The sequence below is a fragment of the Delphinapterus leucas genome, chromosome 17 (assembly GCF_059928025.1).
Source record: "Delphinapterus leucas isolate spDelLeu-1000000601 "Yukka" chromosome 17, BTC_Dleu_Yukka2, whole genome shotgun sequence".
Lineage (NCBI taxonomy): Eukaryota > Metazoa > Chordata > Mammalia > Artiodactyla > Monodontidae > Delphinapterus > Delphinapterus leucas.
The window spans coordinates 86,101,771-86,124,502 of NC_143145.1; the positions used below are offsets into that span (position 1 = coordinate 86,101,771).

Consider the following 22,732-nt stretch of genomic DNA (forward strand, 5'->3'; position numbering starts at 1 on the left):
CAACCTGTATGGCTTTACCATACAGGTAAACTAAACACAGAACAAACTTCTCTGCACATGCCTGGAATATTCTGCTGCAATAAAATACACAATGTTGGGTAAAAAAGTAAAAATGCTATAGTCTCTATTGAATTTTTTAAAAGGCTGAGGAAAAAACAGAAACCTTTACATCCCAGTGGCTTGAGGCTATAAAAAGAAATCCTCAACATGAAGAACAGGATGCCAGTCATGAGACACTGCATTCAGGATTCCAAAGTTTCCTATCTTAATCTGTTCCACCCCTTAGGCCATCATTCAACCATGCACAAGTTTCTCATTAACTTTTTTTTTTAACTCTCTCTCACCCCATCATGCTATCCCTTGCTCCTTCTCTTCCCCAGCACACTTATATAGAGATTTGTCAACACAAAGATTTTATTCTTCAACTACTGCAATGTGATTTCTTCATTAACCTCTCCTCAAAACTGTTTTCCCTTGGATTAATGGATTTCTCCACACTCATAAGTGTACATTTGTTACCTATGTTATTTTAATGCGTAAGTGACAAGAACTGAATGCAGAATTCAACAAAACTGGTTCAAAATAAGGAGGGACTTATACAGAATGTTCAAAGATAAATATTTTTGATATCTTAGTAAAACTGTGGCCAGAACTCAGGCACTAAGTATGTTTCTCTTCTTTCTATAAATAAATTAGTTATTGTGCAGATAATACGTACTGTTTTTCTCGGTCATAGCTTTTAAGAGGAGATAATCTAGAGCTACACCAACTGGACAAGCTTTCTTACACATAACTTTTTAAGAAATTGTTCATGTGTGTTTCAATCTTTACAAAAGTACTCCATTTTTATTTGTCTTAACATTACAATAAATTTTTTAAAAGCATCACCCTATTCCACTATTTGTCCATTCCAAAAACTGAGAACAAAATTATGTACCAGGCACCAAGCCAGCAACCTGACACAACTGTTTTAATATACTGCTGCCCTGTTTGCATCTTCTGATTTTATATGTTTTAGTTGTATCCTTAAGATAGACAACATTGTATTCTGCTGCCTTTCTTTGCTTAATAGGAATTTTCTGATGCTCTAGAGGTTCTGCTCCTTAAAAGAACAGAAATTAAAATCTACAACTTTATGAGAAACCAACAGAAATCTTATTTATACACAAGAATAAATGTTCTGTTTCTGATCTTACCAGGATGGAAAAGAATATTCAGATTGATTTTCAAAAGAGTATCTATGTAATACTAACGACCCTAAGTTTTAAAACCAACATCAATTTTGCAGTAGATATAAGCATTGAGAGGACTTCCCTGGTGGTACAGTGGTTAAGAATCCGCCTGCCAAGCAGGGGACATGGGTTTGAGCCCTGGTCCAAAAAGATCCCACATGCCAAGGAGCAACTAAGCTCGTGTGCCACATCTACTGAGTCTGTGCTCTCGAGCCTACATGTCACAACTACGAAAGCCCGTGCTCCAAAACAAGAGAAGCCACTGCAATGAGAAGCCCGCAGTGAGCATAGTCCCCACTCGCCACAACTAGAGAAAGCCCGCGTGCAAAAATGAAGACCCAACGCAGCCAAAAATAAATAAATCTATAAAATAACTTTAAAAAAAAGCATTGAGAGAAAAGTTTAACAGGAAATACATGAAAGTGCCTACATCACCTGATTGTAGATTTACATGTGTTATTTTCTATTGTATTCTTTCTTTTATAGCTATTCTACAATAGGTGCATATTATTTTTAATATCAGAAAAAACAAAAAAAATTTTTAAACTGTTGTTCTAAACTGCACAGATTAAAATCCCAACTATCTTTCCAGCTTGAGTCCCTGTTGCAAAAGGAACTGAGTACTCCCCCTGCTGGTTATTTAAATAGTTCCCCCAAACCTAGAGCAGTGTCTAGAAGCTAATGAAGATTTTAAATCAAATCATGAGAAAATATCTGCAAACAAAGCAACTGACAAAGGATTAATCTCCAAAATATACAAGCACCTCATGCAGCTCAATATCAAAAACACAACCCAATCCAAAAATGGGCAGAAGACCTAAATAGACATTTCTCCAAAGAAGATATACAGATTGCCAACAAACACATGAAGAATGCTCAACATCACTAACCATCAGAGAAATGCAAATCAAAACTACAATGAGGAATCACCTCACACCAGTCAGAAGGGCCATCATCAAAAAATCTACAAACAATAAATGCTGGAGAGTTGCACTGTTGGTGGGAATGTAAATTGATACAGCCACTATGGAGAATAGTATGGAGGTTCCTTAAAAAACTAAAAACAGAACTACCATATGACCCAGCAATCCCACTCCTGGGCATATACCCTGAGAAAACCATAATTCAAAAAGACACAAGCACCCCAATGTTCACTGCAGCACTATTTACAATAACCAGGAGATGGAAGCAACCTAAGTGTTCATCAACAGATGAATGGATAAAGAAGATGTGGCACATATATACAATGGAATATTACTCAGCCATAGAAAGAAATGAAATTGTTATTTGTAGTTAGGTGGATGGACCTAGAGTCTGTCATACGTACAGAGTGAAGTAAGTCAGAAAAATAAAAATGAAACTGAGTTATTTCTAGTGAGACAGATGGACCTAGAGTCTGTTATACAGAGTGAAGTAAGACAGAAAGAAAAAAACAAACACCGTATGCTAACACACATATATGGAAGCTAAGAAAAAAGAAAAATGGTTCTGAAGAACCTAGGGGCAAGACAGGAATAAAGATGCAGACGTAGATAATGGACTTGAGGACATGGGGAAGGGGAAGGGGAAGATGGGATGAAGTGAGAGAGTGGCATGGACATATATATACTACCAAATGTAAAATAACTAGCTAGTGGGAAGCAGCCGCAGAGCACAGGGAGATCAGCTCTGTGCTTTGTGACCACCTGGGGGGTGGATAGGGAGGGTGGGAGGCAGACGCAAGAGGGAGGGGATATGGGGATATATGTATACATACAGCTCTTTCACTTTGTTATACATCAGAAACTAACACAACATTGTAAAGCAATTATACCCCAATAAAGATATTAAAATAAATAAATAAATTTTAAAAAGAAAAAAAAAGACAATGATACTTGGACTACGAACTTCAGAGCAAGTTAACAAGACATAAGAAAACAATCTAACTACTCACTTCATACTTTTTCTTCCCTAAGTTTCTTTAGCTACCTCTTTCACCGAATGTCTTCCACACTTCCAAACTTTTCTCCCTACATCCCAACCCATTAGCTTTCCTGATCAAAACCCAAATTATGAAGCAAGCATTAAGAGTACTGAATCAAGTTTTAACTTGCTTTTCCTAAATACGTATGTGGGCCTTGAATATATCTAGCTCCAACTCCATCTGCACTTATATTTTAATTAAATTGAGTCATTTAAGATGAAATGGACATAAGAAGACACTGGAACAATGCCTTAAAAAATCGGAGGAAAACTGATTTTCAATCTAGATTTCTCTACTCAGCCAAATTATTAATCAACTATGGGAACAAAATAAAGAAATTTTCAGACATGCAGAGCTCAAAAAAACTCTTAACACACTCTTTATTAGGCAGATACTGGAGAATATATCATGCAAAAGGAGGAAATAAGCCATATTGCCTAAGGGCAGGCGTAAAAAATTTTTAATTACGGGCTTCCCTGGTGGTGCAGGGGTTGAGAGTCCGCCTGCCGATGCAGGGGACACAGGTTCGTGCCCTGGTCTGGGAGGATCCCACATGCCGTGGATGGCTGGGCCTGTGAGCCATGGCCGCTGAACCTGCGCGTCCAGAGCCTGTGCTCCGTAGCGGGAGAGGCCACAACAGTGAGAGGCCCGCGTACCGCAAAAAAAAAAAAAAATTTAATTACCTATAATTAAGTAAAAAATGATGTAAAGAAAAACATGTAGCAATGATTTACTACATTAAAATAATGGTTGCACAAGAAGGAAACAAAGTACGCTACTTCAGTCTTCAATGGGCCACATTTATGTGATCATAGTAGTAATATTTATTTCTGGTTTAGCAAAAACCTGTAACAATAACAAAGGATAACAGAGATATGGAATGCTCACGTAAGACAGCTAAGTCCTCATCTGCCATGCTAGGTAATCAACAGATTAAATATTGGGTTGGGCCCAAGTGCATTTGTTTTCTTCCATAAAATGGCTGTAGTAGCACTTAGTTGTCTTTAACTTCATCCGAAACAATTTTGTTAGAGTGTATTGTAACAGCTGTCCTATCAGCATGCATTAAAAAAAAAGCTTACCAAAGTTGGTGAATTTTTGTGTAGCCATCTTAATATTGAAGACAGAAGAAAAAAGCAACATTTTCGGCATATTATGCTTTATTTCAATAAAGGTAAAAACTCAACTGAAATGCAAGAACAGATTTGTGTAGTGTATGGAAGAGGTGCTGTGACTCATCAAACGTGTCAAAAGTGGTTTGCGAAGTTTCATGCTGGAGATTTCTCACTGGACGACGCTCCACAGATGGGTAGACCAGCTGCAGTTGACAGCGATGAAATCGAGACATTAATTGAGATCAACATTATACCATGCGGGAGACAGCCGACATACTCAAAATATCCAATTCAAGTGTTAAAAGCATTTGTACCAGCTTGGTTATGTTAGTTGCTTTGATGTTTGGATTCCACGTAAGTAAAAAAAAAAACTTTCTTAACTGTATTTCCACGTTCGATTTTCTACTGAAACGTAAAAAAAAAGTTCCATTTTTAAAACAAATTGTGATGGGTGATGGAAAATGGATACTGTACAGTGATGTGGAACAGAAGAGATAGTAGGGCAACTGAAATGAACCTCCACCAACCACACCAAAGGCTGGTCTTCATCCAAAGAAGATGAGGTGGTGTATATAGTGGGATTGGAAGGGAGTCCTCTATTACAAGCTCCTTCTGGAAAACCAAACAATTAATTCCAACAAGTACTGCTCCCCATGAGACCAACTGAAAGCAGCACTCTACGAAAAGTGTCTGGAATTAGTCTACAGAAAACGCATAATCTTCAAGATAACGCAAGACCACATGTTTCTTTAATGACAGGCAAAAACTGTTAAAAGTTTGGCTGGGAAGTTCTAATACACCCACTGTGTTCACTAGACATTGCACCTTCGGCTTTCCAATTATTTTAGTCTTCACAAAGTTCTCTTAACGGAAAAAATTTCAATTCCCTGGAAGACTGTAAAAGGCACCTGGAGGGCTTCCCTGGTGAGGCAGTCGTTGAGAATCTGCCTGCTAATGCAGGGGACACGGGTTCGAGCCCTGGTCTGCGAAGATCACACATGCCGCGGAGCAACTAGGCCCGTGAGCCACAACTACTGAGCCTGCGCGTCTGGAGCCTGTGCTCCGCAACGAGAGAGGCCGCGATAGTGAGAGGCCCACGCACCGCGATGAAGAGTGGCCCCTGCTTGCCACAACTAGAGAAAGCCCTCGCACAGAAACAAAGACTCAACACAGCCAAAAATAAATAAACAAATGTGGGGGGCTTCCCTGGTGGCGCAGTGGTTGAGAGTCCGCCTGCCTATGCAGGGGACATGGGTTCGTGCCCCGGTCCGGGAAGATCCCACATGCCGCGGAGCGGCTGGGCCCGTGAGCCATGGCCGCTGAGCCTGCGCGTCCGGAGCCTGTGCTCCGCAGCGGAAGAGGCCACAACAGTGAGAGGCCCGCGTACCTCAAAAAAAAAAACAAAAAAACAAAAACAAATGTGGGGTTTAAAAAAAAAAAAAAAGGCACCTGGAACAGATCTCTGCTCAAAAAGATAAAAAGTTGTGGGAAGAAGGAATTATGAAGTTGGCTGAAAAATGGCAGAAAGTAGTGGAACAAAATGGTGAACACATTGTTCAGTAAAGTACTTGGTGAAATAAAAAAGGTGTCTTTTAGTTTTACTTAAAAACTGAAGGAACTTCTGGCCAACCCGATAATTAATGTGTTTTTTAAAATAAGAAAATAAACTCCAGAGAAAAACAGGTAAAAATTAGTTATTTCCAAACTTCTGATCTAAACAAGATGATACAGATCTGTTTCTCCCAGCTTCTCCCCACTAAAAACAACTATAGTCCCTGAAAATAACATAGAGACTGGTAAGAATTCTAGAAATAGCAAGCTGGTTTAGGAGCCCAAGACTGAAGGAATAACAGAGTAACAAGGTGACTTATGTCCGAGCACCCAACAGAAGGTAACCCAGACCCCATGTTTCCCCACCCCCAACCTAGCTCATTCCTCCTCTTGATCAAACAGGAATCTCTCTGACAGTATCAACTAAGCCCAGCACCACCAGAGGGAGAGAGCAATTGGGAACACTGCCAATAATAAATGATCAAGGGAATCCCAATGGACCCAGATCTCCTTCCATTAGAGATTCCAGGACAAGGAAGAGAGTGGAGAGAGGTGGAGAGATTAGGTGTCAGTAGGATAGATCTCTTGATAACTCACACATTACCCAAGAATCACTCTCTGTCTCTCAGAGGCATGGGGGATCCCAACACAGCAATAACCTGACAAGGGAAGCTTCTTGGTCACTGTGTGCCTGAGATTCTCTGCTCCTTCACCAAGAGACCCTAGCAGGTCAGCCTGGGGAACCCCCTTCTGTTCCCTAAGGTTACTGGCACTAGATATGCCGAGCAGACCAAAACAACATCACAAAGCCTCTAAAAATTAAACTATCATTAGAACCACAATCCACAAAAGTAGGTCAGGACCTGTGTGCTTGATCTTAGCAGCATACTGCAACAATAAAACACTTAAGTAGAACCCAGCATCTCCTAAGATAGACTAAATGTCCAGAATACAATTGAATATTGTTCTTCATACTAAGAACCAATACTATCAAAAAACAAATAAAAAGAAACAATCAACTGATGCCAACAAGCAAATCAATCTGGTGCTGGAACTATCTAACAAGAATTTTTTAATAGCTGTCATAAAAATGCTTCAATAATCAACTGCAAGTTCTCATGAAACAATGAAAAATTAGAAAAAAAGAGAAAAAATTATAAAAAAGGACCAAATGGAAATTATAGAACTGAAAAATACAATTACCAAAATAAAAAACCTACTTGGTAGACTCAATAGTAAAATCATAACTACAGAAGATAGAATCAGTAATTTGTAGGCCGATCAATACAATTCAACTAATATGAACAACAGATTCAGACAAAATATAGTGAAGAAAAATGAATAGAGCCTCAGGGACCTGTGAGACAATAACAAAGGATTCTTCATTCATATCACTGTTCCAAGAGGTAAAGAAAAAGAAATTAAACTGAGAAAGTATTTTAAAACGTATCAGCTCAAAATTTCCTACATTGGGTAAAAGATATAATATTTCTACAATAAGCTGAAAGAACCCCAAACAGGATAAACCCAAAGAAACCAACAGCAAGACATCAAAATTAAACTTCTAAAGATAAAGAAAAGTTTGGAAAAGAACCATGATAACATACTGCCTATACAGGGACATCAATTCTAGTGACAGAATTCTCATCTGAAATCTTAGAGCCAGAATGAAGTGGGGCAATTATTTTTCAGTTCTTAAAGAAAATAACAGCAACCCAGAATTTGATATCCAGTAAACTGCTCAACAATCAAGGGGAAATAAAGATATTTTAGACCCCCCCCCAAGAAAAACCACTTAAGTATTTGGAAACCAGCAGATACACACTTAAAGATTGGTAAAAGAAAGTACTCAAACAGTAGAAAATGATTTTTTTTAAACCTTGTGAGCAGTGTGGAAAAAGGAAAAACAGAAACTGCAGGAGTATGGATAAATACAAAAGACAATCCTTCTCAAGAGCTGTATAAATCATAGTCAATTAATATGAAATATGAAACAAAAGCCACAATACTAGGTTACATTAAAGGTGCCTAAATGGAAAGTGAAGCTTCCACATTTTACTAGAAGTGATAAAATGCTGCATATGTAAACTGTGATAAGCTACACATATATTATTGTATATCTAGAAAAACCATTGAGAAAATGATACAACCAAAAAAGCTAAGAAAAACTATATATAAATCAAAATGGAAACCTAAAATTTTTTAAGTAACTCCAAAAAAGCAAGAAAAGAGAAAGGAAAGAAAAGGGAGGAAACAACAAAATGGCAAACTTGAACACTAACATATCAATAATTTTCTCTTACATGTAAATGACTTAAATACATCCATCAAAAGACAGAGCCTGGCAGCGTAGATTAAAAAACATGAACCAACCACATGCTATTTGGAAGAAACTAATTTCAAGTTCAACACTATAGGGAGGTTGAAAGTAAATGAATAGAAAGATATGCCAAGTAAACACTGACAACAAAAGTGGCTATATTAGTATCTGGTAAAGTAGACCTCAGATCAAAAAGAAATTTCTAGAAACAAAGAAATTATGTAACAATAAAAGAATAAATTCAACAGAAAGATACAACACTGCTAATTTTATAAACACCAAACAACAGAGCCTCAAAATGCATAAAACAAAACTGATAGAGCCGAAAGAATAAATACACAAATCCACCACTACAGTTGGGGATTTCGACACCTGCCCACCATGCTCAGCAACTGATAGAACTTCTAGGTAGAAAACAATATAAGTCATACAAGATCTCACCAAAAAAACGCAAAACAAACAAAAAAACCCTAACAATACCTAACTGACAAAAAGAGAGCACACCACCCAACAAAAACAAAATACATATTATTTTTCCAAACACAAAGGAACACTCACCCAAATGTAGCATATTCAGAGAATAAATTTAAGAGAATGAAATCATACAGAATGTGGCTTAATCATAAATGAATTAAATTAGAAACCAATAATGAAAACAAAACAGATAAATGATAAAAACATGAATAAATAACAAGCTTCTGATTCATGAATAAAACAGTCTTCAACAGATTTTTTTAAACATACAAAATTAAATGAAAAAAGAAACAGCAATCAAAATATATGGGATGCAGCTAAAACAGATCTGAGAGGGAAATTCGTAACATTAAATACAGTTGACCCTTGAACAACACAGGTTTGAACTGCATGGGTCCACTTACACATGGATTTTTTTCAATACCTACCTACTTCAGTACCACATGATCCACAAGTGGTGGAATCCATGGATGTGGAACCACAGATACAGAGGGCTAACTGTGAAGTTATACATGGACTTTCAACTGCACAGGGTATCAGCCTCCTAAACTCCTCACTGTTCAAGGGTCAACTTATTTTCATTGGAAATGAAAAAAACTCAAATCAATAACCTAAATTCCAACCTCAAGAAACTAGAAGAACAAAAAATAACTAAAGCAAACAAAAGGAAGAGAATAGTAGGAATCAATTCAATTCAAAACAGGAAAACAACTATTTTTTAAAGCAATAAAACCAAGAGCTAGTCCTTCAAGAGATAATTACAATTAATACACATCTATGAGGACTGACAAAAAACAGAAACAGAGAAGACACAAATGACAAATATGAGTTTGAAATAGGGGATATCACTACAAATCCTACAGCTATTGAAAAAATATATCCCTACAAATCCTACAGCCATTAAAAAGATATAGGAACACTACAAACTTTGCACTCATAAACTCAATAACTTATAAGTCAACCAATTCCTCAAAAACCACAACTTCCAAAACTCAACCAAGAATAGATAATGTAAACAGACCTTATAACCATCAAATAAATTGAATTTGAAAAGTCCCAGAAAACAAACCACTAGGCCCAAGTGATTTCATTACACAATTCTAACAAACCTTCAACAAAGAATTAACATCGACTTTTTATAATAACTTCCAGAAAATAAAACAAGAAAGAACACTTCCAAACTCATTTTAGTAAACTAACATTACCCTGATAAGAGTCAGGCAAAGACAATATAAAAAAGAAAACTACAGACCAAATGTCTCTTATGAATTTAAATGCAAAAAAAAACTCAACAGAATATCAGCAAAAGGAATCTAATAACGTTTACAAAGCAATGTACACCAAGGCCAAGTGGGGTTTATTTCAGGTGTGCACGGCTGATTCAACATTCAAAAATCAACCAATGTATGAGAATCCGCCTGCCAATGCAGGGGACACAGGTTCGATCCCTGCTCCGGGAAGATCCCACACACCGCAGCGCAACTAAGCCCATGCACCACAACTAGTGAGCCTGCAACTAAGCCTATACCACAACTACTGAGCCTGTGCTCTAGAGCCCACAAGCCACAACTGCTGAGCCCACGTGCCACAACTACTGAAGCCTGTGCACCTACAGCCCATGCTCCAGAACAAGAGAAGACACTGCAATGAGAAGCCCAAGCACCTCAACGAAGAGTAGTTCCCGCTCGCCGCATCTAGAAAAAGCCCGCACGCAGCAACAAAGACCCAACACAGCCAAAAAGAATTAACTAATTAAAAAATATATATGGATCAATTTTTTTTTAAATCACCCAATGTAATCTACCATATATCAACAAGCTGAAAAGAAAAACTGCAGCATCTGGTACACAAAAAATGCATATAATAAAATCCAATACCAATTCATTATAAAACTGTAATCTAACTACAAATAAAAGTAAACTTCCTCAACTTAAGACCAACTACCAAAAACCCTCAGCTCACATCATACTGAACCAGGAAAGAATGAATGCTTTCCCCCTCCCCCTAAGATCAGTAACAAGTAAGAATGTCCACTCACATAACTCCTATCCAACATGGTACTGGAAGTTCTAGCTGCTACAATAAGGCAGGGAGATGGGACAGGGGTGGGGGGGCGGCAGTGGACAACAGTGGATTTGAGAATATACAGCTTGAAAAAGAAAAAACAAAACTACAAAGACATGATAGTCTACACAGAAAATCCCAAGAAATCTAACCAAAAAAAATGGCTAGTACTAATAAGTACTAGGCAGCCTTGCTGAGTTCAGCAAGGCTACAGAATATAACACGAATGCACGAAAACCAATCCATTTCTAAATACTAACAATAAACATGTAGAAACTAGAATTAAAAACACAATACAATTTACAATCACACCAAAATAAATGAAATACTTAAGTATAAAGTTACCAAAACATGTATGGCACCTGCATGCTACAAATTTCAAAATGCTGATGAAAGAACCCAAAGATTAACAAATGGAGAGACATGGACTAGGAGACTCACAGATGTCTATCTGCCCCAGATTGATAGATAGCTTTAATTCATTTCCTATCAAAATTCCAGAAAGTATTTTGTAGACATAGCCAAACTATTTTAAAACTTACAGGGAAAGCCACAGGCCCTAGAAGAGCTAAAACTGTTTTGAAGAAGAATGAAGTGGAAAGTCACTCTATCCAATGTTAAGGCTTAGTAGGCAAAGAGACAGACACATAGATGACTGGACCACTTCAGAAACCCAGAAATAAACCCACACATATTTGCGCAATTGGTTTATGACAAACATGCAAAAGCAATTCAATGGCGGAAGGAACAGACTTTCAATAAATGGTAGTGGACAACTGAAAGTCCATAGACCAAAAAAAGAAAAAAAAAAAAAACCTCAACCTAAACCTCATACCTTATATGAAAATTAACTCAAAATATGTCATAAACTTAAATGTAAAACATTAAACTATAAAGCTGTTAGAAAAAAACAGAAAACTTCTGAGTTCCAGAGCTAGGCAAAGAGTTGTTACAGATTTGATAGCAAATGCACGAACTATCAAATGAACATGGTAAAAATTTTAAAATGCTGCTGCCAGAAGATATTTGGAAACAACATGTCCAACAAGGTACTAGTACCTAGAATATTTTTTAAGCTCTCAAAATTCAGCAATAACCCCAAAAAATCCAATTTAAAAATGGGTAAAAGAAACGAACAGGTATTTTGCCAAAAAAGACAGACAGATAGCAAATAATCACATAAAAACATGTTCAACATCATTAGCCATCATGGAAATACAAATTAAAACCACAATGAGTTATCAGCACACACCTATCATAATGGCTAAAATAAAAAACGTGATGAGCAAACTTCCAGAATAAGAGAATAAGAACCTCTAATAACTTGCTCCTTCATAAAAGAAATAATAACAGCGGGAAAAAATAGTCAAAGTTTAATTTTTCAAAACTTTGGAAATTAACCATAGGCTCATAATCTGAACAGCATTCACTCAAGAAAAGGAGCTTAATATTGACAAGAACAGTGAACTTTTTGGTGTTTTAATTTGCCCTCATCTCATGCCCCCTCTCTAGCTCCATAGTAGCCTTGAAAAACAGCAGCCTCATAACCAGGATAAGCTGTGTAAACTGGCAGCCCAGCAGGCAGAGGAGAGAGCAAACTGGGTTTGTAGGTCCTCAAAAGGCCCTATCCACAGAGTATTATCACTATCTGAACTGCCTGGCAGCTCCTGAGAAAAAAAACTTATTCACAGAACTTAGTTCGACCTGACTCACAGCTCACTCAATGGGAAAGCCCTATCACCAGGGCATTTGTCTAAAACAATTGACAGCAATTCATATTATAGCTGCCTGCGGCAGCAATAGTCGTTTCAGGGACCAAAGAGCCAAAAGTGCTAACGAAGGAATATCTGAAGAATAAGATGTCCACAGGCAGCACTGAAAAGATCTGACATGTTCCAGGGGATCTGGAATGCTACCTGATCTGCAGGGCTGTGTGTATGCCCAGGAAAAACCTGAGAAGGCCCCAATATCTCAGCTCTGGATAATGTCAAGGCCCTGCACAAGGAGAAAGTTAAGTCAGTTATAAACTGCCAGACTACAGAAGGCACTCCTCAACGCACACAGAGCTCTTCAGTAAAGAATGAAAGACTTACTGGCTCAAAGCATCTAAAGAAATATCTGTCCAATAATTCACAGACAAGTAAACAAACACTGTAGTGTGTTCAGCAGCTACAAACAGGAAATATTTTTTTCCTCAAATTTTTGGCATTTACTGTAAGCCTCAAACAGCCACCAACACTCCATTTTATGCAGTTTATGGGTCCGGGTTCACAGGGCAGGGCATGGGCTGGGACAGCAAGGCTCCCTTACTTCCAGCTCTTTGATGGCAATCCACCCCTTGTCCCTTAATGGACCCATCTCCTAGAGGTACCAGGAAAAGTTGGAGATGCCCCTTTTCCTACAGAAAACAGGAACTTTACAAACTTTAAGAAACTTTAGGAAAGTCATTAAACAAATAAATAGCAATAACAAACAAATTAAAAAACCTCTGGGGAGGGGATGGGAGCTTAGTGTCCAGAGTTGTTGCATTATATTTTAAATGTCTGGTTTCAACCAAAAATCGTAAGACACAAAGAAACAGAAAGGTATAACAAGAAAAATGCAGTCAAGAAAAACTGTACCTGAGGGAGGCCAGAAGCTGGATTCACCAAAGACTTTAAATCAGCTTCTGTAAATATGCTCAAAGAAAAAAAAGGAAATTGTCTAAAAAAGTTAAAACAAAATAGCCCAGCAAATAGAGAATATAAAGACATAATTATTTTTTAGAAAGAAAGCAAGAAACCACTACACTCAAATAGAAATTCAAGAACTGAATAGTACAATAACTGAAATGAAAAGTTCTCTAGAGAGGCTCTATAGCAGATTTGAGCTAGCAGAAGAAAAAGTCAGCAAACTTTGCAACAGGACAATTGAGAGTATCCAAGATGAAGAGCAGAAAAAAAAAGAATGAACAGAACCTCAGAGACCTGTGGGACACCATCAGGTATACAAATATATGCATAAGAGTCCCAGAAAAAAAGGAAGATGTAGAAAGAGTATCTGAAAAAATACAGACCAAAAACTTCCCAAATTTGATGAAATGTTGATTATACACCCAAGAAACTCAAAAAACTCTGAGGATAAACTCAGAGACCAACCCTGAACACATCATGTGAACTACTAAAAGACAAAGAGAAATCATAAAAGCAGCAAGAGAAAAAAGACTCATCATGTAAAAGGATCCCTAATAAAATAGCTGACTACCCACAAGAAATCATGAAGACCCCCCTCAAACAAACAAGAGCAGAATACACATTCTCCTTACATACATATGAAACCTTCTCGTAGATAGAACAAGCCTCAATACATTGTAAAGGAGTGAGAGCATATTATTACTACTCTTAGACAACAATACAATGAAACTAACAACAAAAATACAACTGAAAAATCACAAAAATATGGAAATTAAACAACACACTCCTAAATATCCAGTGGATCAAAGACAGAATAACAAGAAAAATTAGAAGATATTATGAGAAAAATGAAAAAAATAAGATATATTAAATCTTGCAGATGCAGAAAAAAGCAATGCTTACAAAAAAACTTATAGCTGTAAATATCTATTTTTAAAAAGGGCTCAAATTAATAGCTTAACCGCTAATCTTAGAAAACTAGAAAAATAAGAGCAACTAACCCAAAGCAAGCAGAAGGAAGGAAATGAGGACAGAAATAAAATAGAAAACAAAATAAAGAAGAATATAAATATAACCAAAAGTTGGTTCCTTGAAAAGACCAAAACGGACAAACCTTTAGCTAAACTCACAAAAAGAAAAAAAATAAGAGGGAAAGAGAGAAGATTCAAATTGCAAAAACAAGAAATGAAAGAGAAAAAAGCACTAAAGGATTACAGGAAACCCTATAAGGAATATGAAAAACTGTACGCCAACAAATTAGGTAACTACCATACAATACACAGACTCCAAGAAAGACACAAACTAGCAAAACTGACTCAAGTAGAAATTAAAAAAACTGAATAGGGCTTCCCTGGTGGCGCAGTAGTTAAGAATCCACCTGCCAATGCAGGGGACACGGGTTCGAGCCCTGGTCCAGGAAGATCCCACATGACACAGAGCAACTAAGCCTGTGCACCACAACTACTGAGCCTGTGTTCTAGAGCCCGTGAGACACAATTACTGAGCCTGCGTGCCACAACTAGTGAAGCCCGCACACCTAGAGCCCGTGCTCTGCAATGAGAAGCCACCACAATGAGAAGCCCGCGCACCACAGCGAAGAGTAGCCCCCGCTCGCCGCAACTGGAGAAAGTCAGCACTCAGCAACGAAGACCCAACGCAGCAAAATAAATTAATTAATTTTTTAAAAAAACTTAATAGACATAACAAATGGATTGAATCAGTAATTTGGAAACTTATCACAAAGAAAAAGCAAGACTCAGACGACTACACTAATAACTTATGCCAAACGTAAAAATGCATTAATATCCATGCTTCACAAACTCCTAACTCATACTATGAAACCAAACATCCTTATAACAAAACCAAAGACATCCAAAAAAAAAAAACTAGACCATTATTACTTATGAATACAGTTGCAAAAATCCTCAACAAAATATTAGCATACTGAATCCAGCAATATATGCAAAGGGTTATACACCACGGCCAATAGGGATTTTCCCTCCAGCAATGCAAGATTGATGTAACATCCAAAACTCAATAAATATACCATATTAATAAAGGACAAAGGAAAAAATTGGATCAACAGAAAAATAAACTTACAAAAGCCAACACCCTTCCATAGTAATTCTCAACATACCTGCAATGGAACAGTAGTTCCTCAATCCAATAAAGAATATCTAAATAGAACTCACAGCTAACATCATACATAATAAATTACTGAATGTTTTCTCCCTAAGATAAGGATCAAGAAAAGGATGTGAGCTCTCACCACTTATATTCAAGATTGTACTAGAGGTTCTAGCCATGGCAATTAGGCAAGGAGAAAAAATAAGACATCCAAACTGGAAAGGAAGAGGTAAAACTATCTCTGAATACTCAGAGACGATATGGTCTTATATATAGACAATCCTAAGAAACACACACACACACAATTAGAACAAATGACTTCAGCAAAGTTGCAAGACACAATCTGAATATTAAAAAAATCAAGCGTAATTATATACACTAGCAATGACCAACACAAAAAACGAATTTTTTAAAAATTCCATTAATAGCAACAAAAAGAATAAAATGCTTAGAAATAAGTTTAATCAAGGAAGTGCAAGACTTCTACAGTGAAAACTACAAAACATAGTTAAAAGAAATGAAAGAGCTAAATAAAATGGAAAGACACCTCACGTTCGTGGTTTGGAAAGCTTAATACTGTTAAGACAGCAATACTCTCCAATTTCTCTAGAGTTACCCAATAAAAATCCCAGATGGCTGTTTGCAGAAATTGACTGATGTTACTATTCACATGAAAATGCTAGGAACCCAGAATAATTTAAACAATCTTGAAACAGAACACAAGCTAGAGATTTCCTAACTTCAAAACTTACTACCAAGCTACAGTAATTAATAAAGTATGGTAGCGGCATAAGGGTAATACATAAATGAATGGAACAGAATTCATACTTAAGAAATAAATCCTTACATTTGTGGTCAATTGATTTTAAAAAGCAAATGCAAAAACAACTCAATGGAGAAATAATAATCTTTTCAACAAATGGTACTGGCACAACTGAATATCCACATGCAAAAGAATGAAGGTAGGGCTTCCCTGGTGGCACAGTGGTTGAGAGTCCGCCTGCTGATGCAGGGGACACGGGTTCGTGCCCCAGTCCGGGAAGATCCCACATGCCGCGGAGCGGCTAGGCCCGTGAGCCATGGCCGCTGAACCTGAGCGTCCGGAGCCTGTGCTCCGCAACGGGAGAGGCCACAACAGTGAGAGGCCACAACAGTGAGAGGCCCGTGTACCGCAAAAAAAAAGAATGAAGGTAGACCCTTTCCTTACACCACATACAAAAATTAACTCCAAATGAACCACAGACCTAAATGTAAGAGCTAAAACTAGAAACTCTTAGAAGAAAACATACAAATAAACCTTTATGACTTATGACCTAAGTGATTTCTCAGATATGCACCAAAAGCATAAGCAACGAAAGTAAAAAGACTGGACTTCATCAAAAATTTTAAACATTTGTGCTTCAAATGACCTCATTAAGAAAATGAAAAGCAAGCCCACAGAGTGGGAGAAAATATTTGCAAACCACATATCTGATAAGGAAACTGTATACAGAATTTATAAAGAACCCTTACAATTCAACAATAAAAAGACAAATCCAACTAAAACACGGGCAAGGGCTTCCTTGGTGGCGCAGTGGTTAAGAATCCGCCTGCCAATGCAGGGGACACAGGTTCGAGCCCTGGTCCAGGAAGATCCCACATGCCGCGGAGCAACTAAGCCCGTGCGCCACAACTACTGAGCCTGCGCTCTAGAGCCCGTGCACCTACAGCCTGTGCTCCCCAGCAAGAGAAGCCGCCACAATGAGAAGCCCGCACACCGCAACGAAGAGTAGCCCCCGCTTGCCACAACTTGAGAAAGCCCACATGCAGCAACGAAGATCCAATACAGCCAAATTTTAAAAAAAAACATGGGCAAGTAATTTGAATACACATTTCTTCAAAGAAGATACACAAATGACCAATAAGCACATGAAAAGATGCTCAACATAATTAGTCATTAGGGAAACGCAAATCAAAACCAAAACAATAAAATACCACTTTCTACCCATTAAGATGGCTAAAGTCAAAAGAACGCAATAACAAGTATTGACAAGCATTCAGAGAAATTAGAATCCTCATTCCTTGCTGGTGAGACTAAAAAATGTAACCACTTGGAAAACAGTTTGGCAGTTCCTCAAAATTTAAACATACAATTACCATATGACTCATCAATTCCACTGGTAGGTTTACATCCAACGTAAATGAAAACTCTCATCTTCACAAAAATTGGTACACAAACGATCATAGCAGCATCATTCATAACAACCAAAAAGTGTAAATAATCCAAATATCCATCAATTGATGAATGGAATTTTTTTAATGTTGTATACCATACAATGAAAAATTATTCAACCGTAAAGGGGAATGAAGTACTGATACATGCTACAACAATGGATGAACCTTGAAAACGTTAGGCTAAGTGAAATAAGCCAGTCTCAAAAGACCATGTTATTCCATTTATATGCAATGTCCAGAATAGGCAAATCTATACAGATGGAAAGTAGCTTAGTGGTTGCCAGGGGGATGGGGAAGGAGAGAATGTGGAATGACTGCTAACAGCCATGGAGTTCCTTTTCAGTGTGATGAGAATATTCTCTAATAAGAAATATCTGTACAACTTTGTGAATATACTAAAAACCACTGAATTCTGTACTCTAAAAGCATGAATTTATTATCTATGAAATTGAATCACTCATACATTGCCAGTGTAATATTGTACAGCCACTCTAGAAAAGTTTGTTAGTTTCTTATAAAACTAAACATCAAATTACGATATGACCCAGCAATTACACTCTTGGGCATTTATCTTAGAGAAATAAAAACCTATGTTCCCCAAAACACCTGTACACAAGTGTTCACAGCAGCTTTATTCTAATAGCCAGAAACTGGAAACAGCCCAGATGTACTTCAACAGGTAAAATGCTAAGTGAAACTGTGGTACACCCATTCTGTGGTAGTCCATTCCATGGACTATGACTCAGCAATAAAAGTGAAGAAGCTACTGATATACACAACCCAGACAAGAATCTTATGCTGAGTGGGAAGAAATATAAGGAAAACAATATCAAAAGGTTATAAATTGTATGATCCTATCCCAATAACATTTTTGTTTTGTTTGGTTTGGTTTGGTTTGGTTTGCGATACGTGGGCCTCTCCCTGTCGTGTCCTCTCCCGTTGCGGAGCACAGGCTCCAGACGCGCAGGCTCAATGGCCATGGCTCACGGGCCTAGTTGCTCCGTGGCATGTGGGACCTTCCCGGACCGGGGCACGAACCCGTGTTCCCTGCATCGGCAGGCGGACTCTCAACCACTGCGCCACCAGGGAAGCCCCCAATAACATTTTTGAAATGACAAAAACTTTTAAATAATGAATAGATGAATGATTGCCAGGGGTTAGGGGTGGGAGTTAATGGGAGTCGGTGTGATTATAAAAAGGATCCTATGCTGATGAAACTGTTCAGTATCTTGACTGTGGTAGTAGATACATGAACCTACACATGATAAAATTGTACAGAACTAAACACACACACATACACAGACGCACACCTGGGGAGATTTGAATAAGACAGTTGTATTGTATTAATGTCAATACATTGGTGGTGATATCGTACTACAGTTTTGCAGAATGTTATCATTGTGGCCAACTAGATAAAGAATACGTGAGATGTCTACAATTCCTTACAACTGTTATGTGATTCTACGATTACCTCAATTTTAAACAGGGATTGCCTTCAGGGACATGATTAAGTGCAGGAAGGAGCAGGGCAACAATTGCTGGTTTTCACGAGAAATTTTTTCATACTACTTTTTTTTTATCTATGAGCATATATTATTTTGATTTAAAAGAAAATATTTTTCCCCTTACAGGAAATATATATGTGAAGTACCTGACATACGAAAAGTCTTCAATAAATGTTAGTTCTCCTTTCCTTCCATTTTAAGGATAAGACAACGTCTGGACTAAGATATCAGTACTAAGGAGTCCAACTCTGAGAAGCAGAGCCACTGGTAAATCATCCAATGGGATTACCAAGGGCTAAAACTGGAACCATAATGTACTCCTACCAAGGTAACTATGAGAGAATCTCTCTCCACCACTGAACAACTTTAAAACTAAGCCCTCTTCCTATTCCTTGTTCAACAAATTGAGTGAAGCAATTCTGGAGAAATCTAAAGGCAAAAACAGTAGAGGATGAACAATAGCTCTGTCCTCATCTACAAATTTCTTTCATTATCATGGTGTTTTATTATTAATTGCTTTCATTATCACTAACATTAATTGAGTGCCTATACGCTCAGTACATCATTTCATGCAGTTCTCATCATTTAACCCTCATACCAACCTTGCAAGATCAGTATTATCTTATCCCCATTTGATAGACAAAGAAGCTACAACTTAGAAATGCTGTGTATATTGTGCTGGTCAGAGAGCTAGTAAGCAACATGTCAGGATTTTCTCCCATGTATGTCTAATTCCAGAAATAAAGATTCTAGCCACTGATTCTGCATTATCTCACTTTAACAAAAGTGTCTAGCGATAACTGTCACGTGCACCTTCAACTCAAAGGCACATAACAGCAGCTGAGCTTTCCGACCGGGTTGAGAACCTGGGAATATCACTGGAACTTCTAAGTCTCAAGCCCAGTCATGGTATCAGCCACTAGCCTCCTCCTAATCATGATGTCTCACCTGCCATTCTGCACTCTTACGGCCAACTACGTCAGTGTTTCCTTTCAAGCATTAAGACTGCTACCCTTCTACCAATTCACTTTACCAATCACCAACCCACAAGGCTAGGATAAAAAGACCCACAAATGAGAGTGGCCCTCTTCATATTTTCTTATTACTTGTCCTTGGTCAATGCTGGTAAACACTCTTACCATTCCCTACCCCTCTACTCTCACACACACACTTACATACACAAGTTCCACACCCGTGCTTGCCTTTACCTCTCCTTGTCACCATCATAGCGCAAGCCGACACATCTTCCCTAAGGTTAAAATAAGCCACTATAAAACTCAGCAGACCTCCCATCTACTGCGCTCTCCTTCTTCCCTATAGTCTCAGAGGAAAAATACTCCTATTACCTAATACTAGCCCCTTTCTGTAACAGAAGCCAGGTCCTCATTCTATCCTTGGCTCCTCCCCATCCTGCTTCAAAGAAGCAATGTTTCCCTTTCTTGAAAAATAAACAACTTCTTTGAAATGACACGTACACTGCATTTAATTAAAAATTACTATGTCCTTGCTATTATGAAAGAAGCACCAGAAATAAAATAAGGTTTTCTGATGAGGACCCAAAGGAGTAGAGAAGGAGGGTGTCATCAGAAAGATATGATGTTCCTTTATTTCTTTTATGACCTTACCAAGATAGTTTTCCTTTCAGTGAGAAAGAGAAGGGGGAGAGCTATAATTCAGTCTGAGGAGGCAGAAGGAACTGTGAGAGTGAGGGGAGGACCAGGAAATCTCAGAAGGTAAGTGACTAATAGGTAAAGGGAGTACCTGTGGTCGTTCCTGGCTATTTAGCAAAGGGAGAAGACAAAGCTTAAAGGGAATAAGAATCATAGCACTTGAAAGGACAGTGAGGGGGCAAAGGCAGGAGGGAAGAAAGAAATAAAATACACCCAGCCGTGGAGCAACTTGGAGCCTAATCTCTCCCTGGGCCTTAAGTTCCCTAACATCAGGTAAGAAGCAACTAACTCTCCCCAAGTTTCCCATTTTTCACAGGTTCAAGTTTTGAGTCACCACTAACTCTTCCCTCTTCATCTTTCCATTTCAGGTACTTAAGCCTCATCTTCCTTTTATTATCTATCAACTCAGTCCTCTCCCAATACTATTCCCAATTCTACGATGTTAGTTCAGGCACATATCAACTTCCATTTTAAGAGTCCAGAAAGATCTACATGGCTTGCCCAGAATTATAAAATTAGTTAGTTGTACAGCTGAGACTGGCACCCAAGTCTTCTGACCAGGGTATTTCCCCATGTTTCTTCATACCTACAATACTTGCAAACCTTCTATACTAGTTCTCCTTTCATTCATTCATCAGATATCTATTAAGTATCTAATATGTTCAAGGGACTATGACAGGTGCTATGATAAGGTCTTGAAAACTGATAGAATGACGAAGGGAAAAGTGAGTATCAAGACAAAAACATGAAGATTTCTAAGTGAGGATGTAGTGTAAGTGCCTGACATTAAGCATCTGATTGCCAGGTGGCATCCACTTTAGAAGAAATCCATCTTGAATAAAAGTATCTACAGCTGTATGCCAGAGCTACTTGCAAAACAACCAGGTAAGGAACTAGGCTGCCCTCACCCATGAAGGTTCCTCTTTCAACAAGCCCTGGTAACCTAAATAACTGACCATTTGAGTGACCGTGCTTCTCCCTCCCTGCTATTGCTTTAAATTAGCCAACGAAGAATGAATCCCCGAAATTCTAGACACCTAACCCCCAGACCCTAATAAAGGCAGACCCCAGGTGTGCCGTCCCTCTCTCCCTGTGTCTCGCCCCCCAACCTCACCGTGAGGTCCTTGGGTGTACCATGCACCCTCCAGGACCTGTGAGGAATGAACCTTGCTCCTCCAAGTCTCCTGATGGTTTCTGCTGAAGTGCACCCTGCAATCGCAATTAGAGAGCATCAGTGTCAACAGGCTGAGAGCAGCACAACACAGGAGGAAGTGCTGGCACCCAGGGGACTAAGGGCAAGAAAATGACAACTTCATGGTGCACTGCGTTTAAACCGCGCTCAAGGGAAAGGTCAAATACACATCTGAAAATCGTCCATACAGAGGGACAGCTAACATCAATGTGTGAGACTTCCCAGAACAAACTTGTAAAGTGAGGAAAAAGGCGCAAAGTCAGAAGTCAGAACCTGGCAGGAAGGCAGCAAAGGAGAAATAAATGAGCAGTTGCAATACGGGAAAAGAATCAAGTGGCAAATGTGTCAAATGCTACAGTGACCAAGTTCACAAGTTACATGGGCTTCAACAATTTAACATACTTCCTTGATTCCTTGGTTTTTTCTTTCTTCACATTTTAGTATTTTTGAAATCAGGGTTAGGTATGCTTGTCATGGGCTTCCTGGACTTAGTAAATGGGTAGTCACAAAACTGACAGCGTGTGTGACAACCAATGATATTCCAGGGGCAAGGAGACACAGCAGTGAGACGGCGGCTGAACCAGCGTGCGCGGACTATTTTTTCAGGAACTTTTTTGGTAAGAAAAGAGGAGT

General features: G+C 38.3%; 1 protein-coding gene and 1 pseudogene across 8 annotated transcripts in view; both read right to left on the reverse strand.

The window, feature by feature from the left end:
• LOC149747069 (TIM double twin CX3C motif protein pseudogene) overlaps nt 1-22,015 on the reverse strand; it is a 36,689-nt pseudogene extending 14,674 nt beyond the window's left edge.
• The window catches only part of SPIDR (scaffold protein involved in DNA repair), a 393,663-nt gene that overhangs the window by 370,277 nt on the left and 654 nt on the right, over nt 1-22,732 (reverse strand). The window lies entirely within an intron of this gene.